Source organism: Mus caroli, chromosome 3 (assembly GCF_900094665.2).
Source record: "Mus caroli chromosome 3, CAROLI_EIJ_v1.1, whole genome shotgun sequence".
Taxonomy (NCBI): domain Eukaryota; kingdom Metazoa; phylum Chordata; class Mammalia; order Rodentia; family Muridae; genus Mus; species Mus caroli.
This window is the reverse complement of record NC_034572.1, coordinates 127,123,384-127,138,729: the sequence shown is the minus strand read 5'-3', so window position 1 is coordinate 127,138,729 and position 15,346 is coordinate 127,123,384. Positions and strand designations below refer to the sequence as shown.

Genomic DNA, 15,346 nt, shown 5'->3' with positions numbered 1-15,346 from the left:
TGTCTACATAAATCATTGGCTCAAGGCAAGTTGTACAAGGAGCAAAACCTGTAGTCCATGAACAAGAACTCCAGAACATAGGCGGATGAAGCCAGCCTCTTTGTACCATTATTGACTAATTTTCAGTTCATCTGTTTGGATTTCTCACAATGCTAGAGACCAAACTTAGGAGCTCCGCATGTAAAACAAAGGTTGTATATGCCACTGAGCTATACCCATATACCCCACTTGGTTCTTTAATTAAAATGAAATAAACTGTTTATTTAGAGTCTTCAACTTCAGTTATATATAAAGCATGTTAATGTTCCTGCCCTGCTAATTCTCTGGCCTAGATTGATCAGAATGCTTTCTCATCTCCTGCTTCCTTGGATAGAGAGAACTCACAGAATTCTGTTTACCGACACGCGGACACATCTATATTACAGCCAATTACTGGAATGCCTGACACCAGCTTAGCCCCTGTCCTATGGGAAGTCCTATGTTTTTTCTCTCAGTGAGCTCCATTTCACTGTCCCTCTGTAGCCACTTCATGATATTGACATGCAGTACAATCATCTCATCTGAACTATGACCTTGCTCAGACATCACAGACAAAGAAGTTCCTCTTCATCGGTGAGCTGCTGCCTGAGGGTGCCTGGTTCTCCATCCCTGTCTTCTAAGTCAGAGAAGCATTACCTCTTCCAGTGCCCAACGTTACAACTTCTCTAGAGTATCAGCCACCATTTCCCCCAGTCTCTTCTAAGATCTCCTAACACAATCACTTCCCCCTCAGACTTGGGTATCTTTAAGCCACTACTCTATGCTATGCTATGCACTCTGGCCCCTACCTTCTGATCTATCCATTTTCTCAACTTTTTGACTTATCACCAGTCACGCAATGAAAAACACAACTCTTGAATCACTTTAGCTTCTTACTCAGGGTGCAAATTGCCTTGTAAAAATAAGTATCTATTCACATGACAGCTCTCAACTGGTCCAAGAGTTGCTAATTGTTATCACGGATCCCTTGAGAATTGGATTAAAATAATAATGGACTTTCTTTCTGGATACAAGCACTACACACACACACACACACACACACTCCTACTTCAACAGTTTGCCATGTTGGTCAGGTTGTCCCAATCTACCCCTTTCTCTTTCCAGCCACACTCAAGAATTATACTTCCTTGACGATTTGAGATAAGTAACCGCTTTGGCCAATGAAATGTGGGTGGAAGTGACGTGACTCGTGTGGAAGCTTTAAGAGCCTGCACGCAGTGTACCATGCTTTCTAGGTTCTCTCTGTCACTGAAACTGCGCCATCAGCACGGGTCCTGGAGGGCTGGAGATACAGCAACAGCCTGGAGACAGGCATGCACAGTGAGTGACAAATCCCGGTGACCAAAGGGGCAGAGCTGGGGAGGGTCTGTTACTTCACAATACCCTTGGTCATCCTGTTTAATAGCAAAGAACTAGTAGACTTGGGTGATCCAATTTAGGAAAGAAAAAAAAAAGTTCCCCACGAGAGAGCTAACGGGCTCCCTTTCTAAGGCCCTGTTCCCCTCACCTCCCGCCTCCTCACTTTCTGTTCCCCTTACGTGGAGGCGCAGGTGGTTCTTTGGCTATTTCTTCCACAGCTCTCACTTCCTTAGAGAGACGCTGCTTGACTTCAGTACTCTCCCTGTTCTAGCCCCGATACCCACCGCATTTCCCACCCTTTTCTTCCACGAATGCATCACAGGCAAGGCTTGTATTTACTTTCTGTCTTTCTACTTCTGAATTCATCATAATGATTCACAGATAGCAAATGGCACACTATAACCCAATGGTTTGGCTGCACATCAAGAACAAACCACTGAACCTTGGTAGTCACCCTGAGGCCATTAGGAGGTTAACCTGACATATTGGGTTCTTTTCAGACAGTTGTGGCCAATGGAGTAACCTTTGCCCCTAACCCAGTTAACCAGAGGGTTTTGTAATTCATTGGCATTCAGATTTTGATTTGTTTGTGTATTTTTCTTTTAGAGCTAAATAGTCTTGATAGCTAGAGTAAGAATGAGTCTTGAAGTCTCAAGTGCACTGAGCACTTTTGTTCTGCATGACGCCTTTTGTCAGAGTAAGTCAACAGTTCATACTTGTTCAACAGATAAACATATTCAGTATCATAAAATTAGAGACCATTTGTTTAATGTGGCAGGTAAAGATTTACTACCCTGTGTTAATATAGTTTAAGTATTAATATGGGGCTTAACATTTCCCAAACTGAACATACAGACATGTATGCACACCTGTGTATGTCTATGACTAAGTGTATTGACCAAAGACAAAGACAATTCTTTAAAACCAAACTTTAGTATCATTTCTCCCATATACAAAAACTAGCGTGTTTATTTTTTTTAAAGAAACTACGTATGCATGTGGTATGATTATACATGTGTAGTCAAGACATTCACATTCATAAAATCTCTTAAAATTTTAAAAAATATCTTTTAAAACTTTGAAACAATAACTTAAAATTTGTTTGTTTGTTTTTTTACAAGTTTCCTATTTTCATTGTCACTGTAAATAAATGAGGTTTTTGGATTTATTTGTATATTTACTTTAAGATGTCTGTGTATGACCCTATCCACACCACATGCATGTAGTGGCCCAGAAAAGGACATTGGATTTCCTGCAACGAGATACACATGGATTTGAGCCCTTGTATGGGAGCTGGGAATCCAACTGGGGTCCTCTGTAGGAATAGCAAGTGCTCTTAACTGCTGAGGCATCCCCCCCCATAAATACACTCTTTTCACAAGCCTAAAGATATTCAGATATTTTAACACTCTCATTCTATCATATGAGTCTGAGAAAGTATTCACCAAAAATCTGTATCTCTGAAGAGACTCAATGTTGTAAGGAGAAAGCATTGAAAACTTCTGGATAAGTAGTTAGAATAGGCTAATTTCCAGGGATGGTTATGGCTCAGTGGTAGAGCATTAACCTAGCATATGTGACACCCTGGGTTAAAACCCTAGGACCACAATGAATAAAATGGGAATAAGATTAATCAAAGTGTTCATGAAAACAGTGAAACAAAAGTATCTAAAATATCTAAAAATGCTATAAAGAAGTCCCTTGCTTTAGAAATGAGAATCAGCCTAGCTTTGACTGTTATGAACTGGTTTTCTGTTTTGTTGTTGTTATTGTTATTGTTTTTCTTAGATTTCTGAGGTATCAGTGTACATTGCTGACTAATATCTGAGTTTTAAGATTGTGTGTATCTGATGTTTTTGTTTTTGTCTTTCTTCCCCCAGTCAGTGTCTTACATAACCCAGGTTGGCCTTGAACTTACTATGAAGCCAAGGCTGATCTTAAACCATTTTATCTTGCCCACTCTAACTTCTGAGAGCTGGGATTATAAGCATTCCACTCTCTTCATGTCAAGCTCTAACTAATTTCTCTTTTAAATTGCAAAGCATCTTCTGTAATCCTCTCTCTTCTCCTGTATAAGTGGTAAATAGCAGCTAAGTTTTCCTGCTTATTTGATGTGAAATTCCATACAGACAACTTTAAAATAGCACAAGTGATTCAGGTCGATATTAAATGATTCTACCTCCATTTGTTTCCTCTTAATTTGAAAAGAAGATTGTGAATCAGTGTCCTATTTTAATCTAATTTAAGAAAAAAGATGGCTTTTAATGTTTACAAAATTGGACATGCAAATGTGTGTATACAATACACATACATATATGAATATATACAAGATAAAAGGATTTGAATTCTTAATTATTATTATTTTATGTGTATGGGTGTCTTGCATACCTGTATGTCTATACACCATGTGCATACCTGGTGCCTATGGAGATCAGAAGAAAATGTCAGGTTCCCTATAACTGAAGTTACAGATGGTTTTGAACCACCTTGTAGGTGCTGGAAATTAAACCTGGGTTCTCTGGAAGAATAGCCAATGCTCTTAGTCACTGAACCATGTTTCCAGACCAGCAGAAGGATTTTTAAAAGCTGCTTTAGAAGCTGTAATTAGTGGCACATGTCTGTGATCTCAGCATTGAAGAGGCAGAAACACGAGAACCAGGAGTTCAAGGACATCCTTGGCTACACAGTAAGTAAGAGGCTGCATAAAACTCTGTCTCCGAATAGCAAAAATATCAAATCATTTTGCAAAAAAAAGTCATTTCTCAACTCACCACTACAGCATAGACAAAAGAAATTCTTTTCTGTTCTACTAAGAAATGTCTGCCAATATGTAACTTCAACAGAATTGTTGCTATAGTAATGCAAAGGAGATAAACACTGAATTGTGCCATCAAAACTTACAACTGAAATAGGGCGGTATTACTGCCTTCATTTCATAATTCTGACTCTATGTATTTCTTTTTACTGTGTGTCCTCTAAAATGGGGTTCCAAATAATGATGTCCTTTAACTCTAAAAGCAATATATGTAAATCAAAATATTATAGCAAGAACTTTCTAGGTTAGAAAGTCAGTAGATGCTGCGAATATGGCTTTGTATGAAAGCAGTAAACATGAATAACAATGGGTTCAAATGGTGCCAATTACTTTCCTTTGTTTAATACAAATTTCCACTGTATACAACAAAAGCCAGCTGAATTTTCTACATGCGATTCACAGATGCTTTGACTTACAAGAGAGTGTGCTTTCTCAGGTTGCTACAAGCCTTTCCTTTACTTTGCCAAAGACTTTATTCTGAAATACTGCTTGCTCTCTGACAGCATTTAGGGGATGCAAACCTCTATGTTTATTAGAAGAGAATCACAGGATGAGTCTCTTTAAAGTGTTTGGCTCTGCTCTGGCTTGTTTGGCATTAGAACTAGAATCTTGCATTGCTAACAAGGCATCTGTTAGATGTAAAGGTGACTATTAAACTCTTGTTGCGTTTGATCTTGCCAATTATGTTTTATAAGACACAAAAAAGGTCTATCAGTCAACTTAAAGATTATAGTTTTATGGAGACACTATTTTAGAAGATTGATACGGCCTGTAGTTCTAAAATTTTTTTTAAAAAAAAGCTTGTTTTTGAAAAATGGAACTCTGATATGCCCATTGATGTTGTAAAGCTTCACTTATGGTTGTAATATTATCAGTCAACTAAAGAATGAATTAGGATGATGCTGTAGCTTGGACCTTAACTGTCCCCAGAGGGCTTATCTGTTAAGGGTTAGCCCAGAGATGGCAGTGTTGGTGGGAATCCTTAGAAATCCCATCGCTACAGTAAGTGAGGAGGAAGTCTTCAAAGCACTAGGGGCACATGCTTGAAGGGGACTGGTTTCCTTGACCCTGTTCTTTTCGCTTTCTGACCATGAGATGACCACGTGGCCAGTGAGCCACTGATTGAAACTATCAATATTGCTAACTGAAATGAGTCTGTTCTCTCCAGTATTTGTTACAGTAATAGAAAGCTAGCTGACTTGGGAGAAAGAAGAGAGGGAGACTTAAGTAGGTAGGGAGTTGAAGAAAGAAAATTTATAGCATATGTTGTGTTACATCTCTACTATTTTGTCCCTTATAGTAAGTATTTTATCGTTTGATGTTAAGAAGCCTGTCTGTGTGNGGGGGGGGGGGGAGAGGTGTCCATATGTAAGCACACACATACATATGTATGTGTGCAAATATCTTTCTCCCATTAGTGTGTGGTAGAGGCCAGAGGTTGACCCCAAGATGTCTTTCCCTTCCCCCATGGTTGTCTACCCTTTGTTTGTTTGTTTGTTTGTTTGTTTACTTATCAGAAACAAGGTCTCTCACTGAACTTAGAACTCTGTTTCCAGCAGACTAACTGATCAACAAGCCCCTAGAATCTACCTCCCTCTGTCTCCTAGAATTACGGGTGGCTTATGATCCTCACAGTTACATAATAAGCACTCTACCCATTAAGTTATCGCCCCCTCACCAAGGTTTATATTTTTATCAAAACTGTAGTCAATACTATATCTCAGTTAAGCCAGATTTTCATATTCAGTTTGAAGAAGTGGACGAGTTTGAGTCATGACATTGGGTAAGCAAGGGTTTCAGGTCAGCTTTCAACATTTTTTTCCTGATCTTAGTCAAGATTTATGCTTTGGGCTGTTTTCCTACCCATAAAATTAAAAGATGTCTCACACAATGCTCTGAATGTTACATGAATCCTACATTGAAATTGTCTTCATAAATGACAGCCAATACTCAGTTTTAAAGTCTAGTAACACTTAGTTCTAATCTGACTGCTTTGCATTGTCTCCACCGTTTCCTAACTCTTTCAACTGTTTGCTTATTTAGTTTTATGTTCCATCCTTTTTCTGCTATCCGCTTCTTTCTGGCTGTTAACTACAATTACTTTCTCATAGATTCTACCCGCTCTGATGTTTTTATCTTATCTTTTTTATTTTTATGTGTATAACTGTTTTACCTATATGCATATCTATTTAGCACATCCATGCCAAGTGCCACAAAAGCCAGGGGAGGGTGACACATCCCTAGGTCTTGCATTTAAAGACAGGTGTGAGCTGTCATGTGAGTACTGGAAACTAAACCCATGCCCTCTGGAGTAACAGTCAGTGCTCTTTACAACTAAGCCATTCTCCAGTTCACCATGGTGTTAGTTAGTTGAATTATGTGATCTTCAATCTCAAAATTGTCTAGTTAATTTTTAAAAAGATTTATTTATTATTAATCTAAGTACACTGTAGCTGTCTTTGGACACACCAGAAAAGGGCTTCAGATCTCATTATGGATGGTTGTGAGCCACCATATGGTTGCTGGGATTTGAATTCAGGACCTTCAGAAGAGCAGTCAGTGCTCTTAACCACTGAGTCATCTCTCCAGCCCATCTTGTTAATTTTTAATCTACTCTCCTTCCTTGCAATTGACTTCAATCATTATATCAATACTGGTAGCTGATTTTTGTCTCATTTCCAAATTTTTATCTCATGCTTCTAGGCTTCATCTTACTCTGCCCTGATGGTCAACTTCACTGCATTATTCTGCCATCCAAACCTTTTCCCCACATTAATCTAAGATAAAACTCTATAATATCCCAGACTCCTTCTTGGTACGTCCGGTGACACATACCATCAGCCAAACACAGTCTTATGATCCGGTACCTATTTTTTTTATTTGTTCCAGAGCTTTAGTTAAAAGCCTTATGGGTATTTCTATGGAATACCTTCTGTTCTGTTTAGAAAAGCATATGGAAGAAAGAAGGAAGAAGATGAAGAAAAGGAAGAACAAGATCAAGAACAAGAAAAGGAGGTGGAAAAGGAGGAGAAGAAGAGGGAGAGGGAGGGAGAGGAAGAGGAAGGAAAAGAAGAGATGGAGCAAGAAGAGGAAGAAGAAGAAAAAGGAGAGGAGGAAGAAAAGGAACAAGAAGAAGGTTCCAACAATGTTCACTAATCCACAATGTGGAAATCTTCATGACATCCTACACACTAAGGAGTGGGTTAGCTATAATTTAAATCTCCCTTTGGGAATGATCTTTCAGAAGACCCTCAGATTCTCCCATTAGAAGCTACTTAGTGTTTATTTATTCCCTTTGGCCACATTGAAAATAAAAATAGAGATCACATGTAAAATAAGAATAGAAAGAAGTTTGCAATTGAAGAAATTGCTTTGTAGCTGTGGGGGTTAAAGCTGTTCTACTATCTTCCTTCGTATCAGATATTTACTGAACTATTTATTTTTTAAAGTAGATCATTTTACTGTTGTTTAGCTTTCTTTTAAATCATCATCTGATAAGACACTGGGCAACAGCAAAAGTTTTGGGTTCTTTTGTTTTTTTTGTTTTTACTCCCAGGAATATAATTTATCAAATCAAACTATTTTGTTTACCAAAGAACTATGTTTTTAATATCACGGGTAATAGCTAAGCATCAAAACTGGGCTCTTATTTTACCAACAAGAAACATCATGTGACTGATGGCTGGGGTTTGTCTATCTCTCCAAGGCCAAATTGCATTCTTTTACTGGAAAAGTTCATTCAAGCTAGGTTTTAGAAAATGCATTCCTTTTAAGTGAACACACCTTCTAAATTGCTTTAAGTACTATTGAATAGCCTATAAAGATGGACTTTGCAGTTCTTTCTAGTGTCCCCACCTATGTGACAAATGCAAAACTCATTCTAGAGTTAAATGACTGATTTTGGTTGATATTACCTGCTTCCATTTTTAACTTGGGAATTAATATGTTGCTAGTAAATACTGGTTTGTACAGTGTCTAGTTTGTAAATGCAAGTTATCAGACCATAATATAGTGACTCTATGTTGCTGAGAATGTATTTTTATTTAAACTTTATTTTCTTATGAAGAGTATTATAAAAATTAAAAGCTTTTGTAACTGTCATTTGAAAATAACTCAAATAAAGTACAAGAAGCCTAAAAAAAATAAATAAAGTAGATCATTTTAAACATATTTTAATTGAAATAGAATTGCTTCACTTCCCCCGCTCCCTTCTGTCAATCCCTCCAGGTCCCCTCCCTCTAACCCTTGCCATGCCTCCCTACTCTTAAGCTGATTACCTCCTTTTCCTTGAAAGTATTGTTATATATAGATGTGCATACATGTATATATGCACATATATACATATATATATATATACATATACCTTCAGACATATATAAGAACAAGCTGCTGAGTCCATTTTTGTTGTGTATATATGGTTTCAGAGCTGACCAGTCTGCTCTAGACAACCAATAAGGGGCTCATCCCTTGGAGAGGCTAAATCTCTCAGCAGTCATTAGGTGCCTGTCATTCTTTGTAGTATCTTTCCCAGCAGGTATCCTGTTCATTTCAAAAGGCAAATGACCTAGAGAAATACAAAAGGAACAGAATTCCAAGAAGTTACTGCCTCATGAAGTCAAATTTTCTTCTCCGTGTACCTATTGGATGTCGAATTAGAACTTAAAAGCCCTTTCCAGCAACCATTCAGAGATTCTGAAAGATGATGAATAACAACATTTTTTTCACTCTAGTTCCACATAATATGTTGATGAAAGGTAGGGATAGTGTAAGGTGATCTATGTTTATGGCATTTTAAATGTCAGCAAGCCCTGTCCTAAACAGCATAAATCATAGATTTCATCTGCCATTTGAACTTCCAAGGGAAATGAATTTTGAGGCCCTTGTAATTTAAGATATAAAGACATCACTTAAAGAGCTGCAAAGGTGTGGTACAGAGAGGGCCTGGGAAGAGCAAAGCTTTCACATGCTTTAAAAAGTGAAAGTAAGCGATGTGTTCAGTTCACAAAAACCTTATAACCAAGGACAAGTGAGTATTGTCTAGATTAATAAGAAATATTGAGGAATTAGAAAAATGCACTAAAGGACTTGAGAAAGGAATGCTAGTTTATAACCTTGAAAGAACAGTCTACAGTAAGCTTGCAAACATTGTGCAAAGTACAATCAACCAACAATTTGATCAGAAACAAAGATTGGTGAGGTAGGCAGTCATAAAAGATACAGGCTTTGAAAAATTGTGGTTCATATTATGGGCTTCTGGATGGACATTAAATATAAGGGAAAATGTGTAACATGGCAAACCAGTTGGAAGTTGTAAATTACTGATATATGTTTGAAATTTTGCATATGTGTATGACTATCAATGCATTTTCCAAAAGGCAGAATACACACTGATGATAAGATTGTGCGGAACTTTTAAAAATTCTTTTTATTTATGACAGTTTTGTACATTTTCTAGCAAGAAGATGGATTGTTCTTTTGTTTATCTAAATACAGATGTTAACTGAAGTACTGAAATATAAGGTAATAAATCTTCATTGGAAACATACTACTCAGTATCTCAAGGCTAAGCACACTATCCTTTCAACTAATCAAAAATTCTACATAAAAATCAAATATTCTTCATACTATGAATTTGTTCATAGATGTCAAGTCAATGGCCACCTCTGTCCTATGAACCCAGAGAAGTTCGTTTTCTGGTAGTTATGATAATTATCTTTCCTAGGTTAAATCTGGAGAGCTAGTTAAAGACCACATATGGGTAAACTTGCACTGAACAAAGGAAGATTGAGATAAATATTTATTCTATAAATCCATGTGAGCTTCTGAGAAATATAAATCCAATTTGTTTGCTAAGAATGTTTGCTTGAACATGTATTTTTAGTGCTTTTTAAAGCCAAATACAGCACAGCCACCCAACAATTGTGCAATACTTAGAGAAAGATGGTGGCACAGGACAAGGTGGTTTTCAAATCTCAAGGAATTTCTTTGAAATAGGGAGAACCTTTAAAACTCAAACAAAACAAAAAACAAAACAAAACAAAAAAAACAAAACAAAACAGCCCACCATCAACAACTGTGCCTTAGCTTACTACTATATTAATAGAATGACTTTTAATCATGCTGAAATGAGACCTTCAAAAATTAATTTACCATCACAAAAGACATCACACTATCTACCTCCTACTGATTCTTTGATATTTATTATCATATTTAATCCTCACAGGTATCTTGCAAAACAGATGTGCATATCACCTTTAGAGATAAGACAAGGTGAACTCAACAGGTTTAAATTGTTTGAACAAAATCACATAGAAAATCCCAGCACTCAGGAGGCAAAGGCAGGCAGATCTTTGTGAGTCCAAAGGACCAAGTTCTAGGACAGTCGAGGCTACCCAGAAACTCTGTCTTGGAAAAACAAAAAAGACATTAAAAAAAAAGTCGCATAGGAAAATAAAACCAGAATTCAAGCATGTCACTCTGACTACAGATCTTTATTCTAGTATCTGTTCAATATATACACTCAAGTCCTGCTTTGGGGACTAGAGTCTATGATATGCTGTGTTTGTCTTTCCATGTGTCATGCTGTCTTAGTCACTGTTTTATTGGTATAAAAGACACCATGACCAAGGAAACTCATATATAAGAAGGTATTTAACTGGAGGCTTGCCTTCAGTTTCAGTGGATTATAGTCCCTTATCATCATGGTAGGGATCATAAAAGCATGCAGGCAAGCACAGCATTGGAGAAGGAGCTGAGAAGTTTACATCCTGACCTTCAGTTAGTAAGCAGGGAAAGATATCCTCAGCCTAGTGTGGGCTTTTGTAACCTCAAAGCACATCCACAGGTACACACTTCCTCCAACAAGACTACACCTCCAATCCTTCTAATCTTTTCAAGCATTTCAACTCCCTGAGGTCTAAGCATTCAAGTATGGGAGCCTAATAGAGCCATTGTTATTCAAACCACCACACTTACCTTTGGAGCACCTTAGAAAATATATCGTCACCTATATAATGCTGTCTTCTGAAGTTATTCAAAGCTATAATTCTAAAAGAAGGCTTTAGTTATTTAAGAAAACATCCCAGTATAGGGATTCACATATTTCCAATAGTTATGAATATGTAAATAACACCATAGTCATTCCTAACTTACTACAGAAACTCAGTCGCCATGCGGTGAATTTCAATGGACAACTCTAAGTCTCCATATATCATTTTAATTCCTTACCCCAGTATTTCTAATTATTCCCATGATGCCCATTCTAATCAATAAAAGTTGTTTGTATCCTGCTAATGCAGTCAAAACTATATTTTCCCTTGTAAGCTGTATGTATCCATGGCAACTGTCCTCAGTTACTGTTGAAGGATCTCTGTGTTGCTGTGAAGTGATGAGTGGTAGAGAGCTGATGTCCCTGCCTGATGTGACCTGAAAGCACCTCCTCAGTGCCTCCCACACTTAGCAGTCTCTGGGTTGTGTCCTTGCTCTTTGGATTCAGTCCCACAGTCACTTCAGTTGTCAAACTGCTTATCACATGGGACAGCTCAGACAGGTTCTGAGTAAGTGTCCTCGTGGCATCTGAATCAACTTTCCCTTGATGCACAGACCTACACACCAACAAGCTTTCTACCTAGCCAGACACTGATATATTCTTCATCACACATGAGAATTTTGTTGACATCTTACTTGGTTTAAATTGCCCTAAGTCAATCCTTGGGTATTGTTTTTATAACCATTAAAGTAAGTAAAACGGCCTATCTGTGTTTTTTATGAATAGAATCAGTTGTATAGACTGAGTGGCTCCTGAATTTTCTTCAAAGTTTTCAAAGCTGAAAGTCCAAGACTAAGATGACAACATAGCTGGATTTTATAAGACCCTTTTCAAAAGCAAGTCCATTAGAATAATAGCAGACTTCTCAAAGAAACTCAGAAAGAAGAGCATGGAGTGATATATTTCAAGCTTTAAAGCACAGTAACTGCAAACTGGATTACTATATATTCCAAAACTATTCATCATAATTGATGGAGAAAGAAAAGCTCTGTGATAAACAAAAACTAAAGGAATTTATGACCACTATGCCAGCACCATAGAAAAATACCTGTATACTAAAGAGGGGAATAAATATACCCATGAGGCTAGAGGAAAGAATAAATTGTACTATAATACCCTGTATGCAAATTAGGATTAGAAAAATACCAAACACTACAAAAACAGAAAAATATTTGGAATTAACAATAACTGCCTGTCAATGATAACTCTGAGAGTTAAAATGGCCTCAATGCCCCAGTCAATTGGCACAGGATAGCAGGCTGGATTTAGAACTAGAAACCATGTATTTGTAAAATACAAATCAGCTCATTAGAAAGGACCAAAACACACTTGAAATGAAAAGACACTCCAAGGAAATGGAAGTAGAAAAAACAGACAATAACAACAACAACCAAGATGTAGCCATATTAGCAACTGAAAATTAGACTTCAACCTAATCTGCAAATTGATCAGAAAATACAAAGAAAATCAGTTCATAGTGATTAAAGGAACATCAGTAAACCAAATTTCATTTTAAAAATAAAAGACAAATAAAAGTATTACTATATGTAAGGGCACACTGACTTCAACACTGTAGAAATGGGTGACTAGAATACTCCATTTTTCACCAATACATAGATCATCTAGACCAAAAAATCAATGAAAAAAAATATCAGATTTAAGTGACATTAAAATCTAATAGACCTAACAGATTTGGTAGGTCAATAGACAGACAGACAGACAGATAGATAGACAGATAGACAGATGATAGATTATTTGTTAAAATGTATGCATTTTCAAGATTAGAGAGATCCCGAGTGAAAATTTTAATAATAATCTCAGTCTTCTAGAAAACTAAGAAAAAGTCCAATCCAAAAATCAGGACATGGAAAGAAAGATCAGGGTTTAGATCAATGAAATCGAAATGCAAAGAACAATATAAAGAATCAATGACTCCATAGTAAGGTCTGTGAAGTGGGAGAGTAAATGGAAGACTCTTAGGTAAATTTACTAAAACAGAGAAGACCCACGTTAGTGAAATAAACGTTAGATTACTAGGGAATCATCTGAAAACCTATATCCTAATTTACTGGAAAATCTAAAAGAAAGTGGATACATTTCTAGGCAAAATTAAACCAAGAAGAGATGAGCAAATAGATCTAGACTATACAATAATATTAAGTGATTTAAAAGTGCCCCAACTAAAATAACCCAGGCTCAGATGGATCCACTGATGAATTCAACAGGACTCTTAAAAAATATCTAATGCCTATGTCCCATGAAATGCAAAATAGAAAGCTAATTGATTTTATGAATATAGTACTACACTGATAACAAAATAAACAAACAGAAACAGAGAGAGAGAGGGAGAGAGAGAGGGGGAGAGAGAAAAAGCACAAAAACAGACTAATAATCTTTTCTCCCTAATAAAAATGAACACGCAAATTCTTTATTTTTTAAATACTGGCATGGGGCTGGAGGGATGGCTCAGTTATTAAGAAATATCTCTTAAAACAGGCCGCACTTCCAGAAGACCTAGGTTTGATTCCCACCACTAACATGGTGACTCACAACTATTTGGAACTCCAGTCCTAGGGGAATCTAACACCTTTTTCAGGTCTCTACAGGCCTGACAGACAGACAGAAGGCAGGCAGACAGACAGAAAGGCAGGCAGGCAGGCAGGTAGGCTTACAAGTGTATATATGAGCAAACCCAATTCAACAATACAGCAGTGATCTCATTCACTATAATCAAGTTGGCTGCCTTCCATGAATACAAAGATGGATCAATGTGTGCCAGTCTATAAATGAAATGCTTCAAATGAGCAGATTCAAAATCAGAAAGTGTTACAATCCTATCAATAGGTGCAGTAAAAGCCTATGACAAAGTCTGGCATTTCTTCATGATAAAAGCCCTGAGACCAGGAATAGGAGGGATATACCTCAATGTAGTGAGGCTATGCACACAAAACTTACACCAAACACTATACTTAATGGGAAGAAATTAAAAGCATTCCTACTACAATCAGAAACAAGAGTGTCTACTTTCTTCAATATATTTTTTAATTTACTCAGTGAAGCCTTAGCTAGAGAAACAAAATTTAAAAATAAAATAAAAAGGATACAAGTTGGAAAGGAAAATATTTAATTTCCTCTACTTGCACATGACAAAGGAGTCTAATGACTGCATCAGAAAAATATTTATATCTGTCTCAAAAAACCAAAAAACAAAAATTTTATTTCTGCTGGGTGGTGGTGGCACACGCCTTTGATCCCAGCACTTGGGAGGCAGAGGCAGGAGAATTTCTGAGTTCAAGGCCAGCTTGATCTACAAAGTGAGTTCTAGGACAGCCAGGGCTACACAGAGAATCCCTGTCTCAAAAAAAAAATATATATATATATATGTGTGTGTGTGTGTGTGTGTGTGTGTGTGTAATTTCTAAAGTAAATATCAGATTGTAAGAAAACATGGAGCATGTCTAACCCTTACTCTCACAACAATTTTAAGGGGCTGATGACAATCATACTCAAAGCCTCATGATTACAGGCAGTGCTTCACCACTGAGCTACATTCCCAGACCATCTTACAGGGAATAATTTTTTGTCCTGTGATAAATTGTTAGTAACTCCCACTTGTGCATAGATAAGATTGTGGGGGTGGGGGGAGGCAACAACAGAGGCTTAAGAGATGGCTCAGTGTTTAAGAGTGCTTATTGCTCTTTCAGGGAAGCAGGGTTCAGTTTCTAGCAGCCACATTGGGGGCTCCCAATTGACTGTAAGTCCAGTTCTGGGGAACCTAATGCCCTCTAACCCCTCTGAGGGAACCTACATGCAAGTAACACACTTTTACTCCTGTAGGCGCATACGTACACATAAACAAAACACTTCAGCTAGATTCAAATAAAAAACTGCAAGAGGAATCACTATCCCTAAACACTACCCTTCCATCAACTCACAATACGATGGTTAAAAGGAAGAAAGAAAGAAAGAAAGAAAGAAAGAAAGAAAGAAAGAAAGAAAGAAAGAAAGAAAGAAAGGAAGGAAGGAAGGAAGGGAGAGAGAGAGAGAGAGAGAGAGAGAGAGAGAGAGAGAGAGAGAGAGAGAGA

The 15,346-nt window shown here is 37.2% G+C and overlaps 1 long non-coding RNA gene across 1 annotated transcript; it reads left to right on the top strand.

The window, feature by feature from the left end:
* Positions 1-1,206: 1,206 nt before the first annotated feature.
* On the top strand, positions 1,207-7,198 carry LOC115030632. Its single transcript, XR_003836237.1, has 3 exons — positions 1,207-1,359; positions 3,892-4,084; positions 7,159-7,198. It is a non-coding gene; the product is annotated as an uncharacterized LOC115030632 (long non-coding RNA).
* Positions 7,199-15,346: the final 8,148 nt, after the last annotated feature.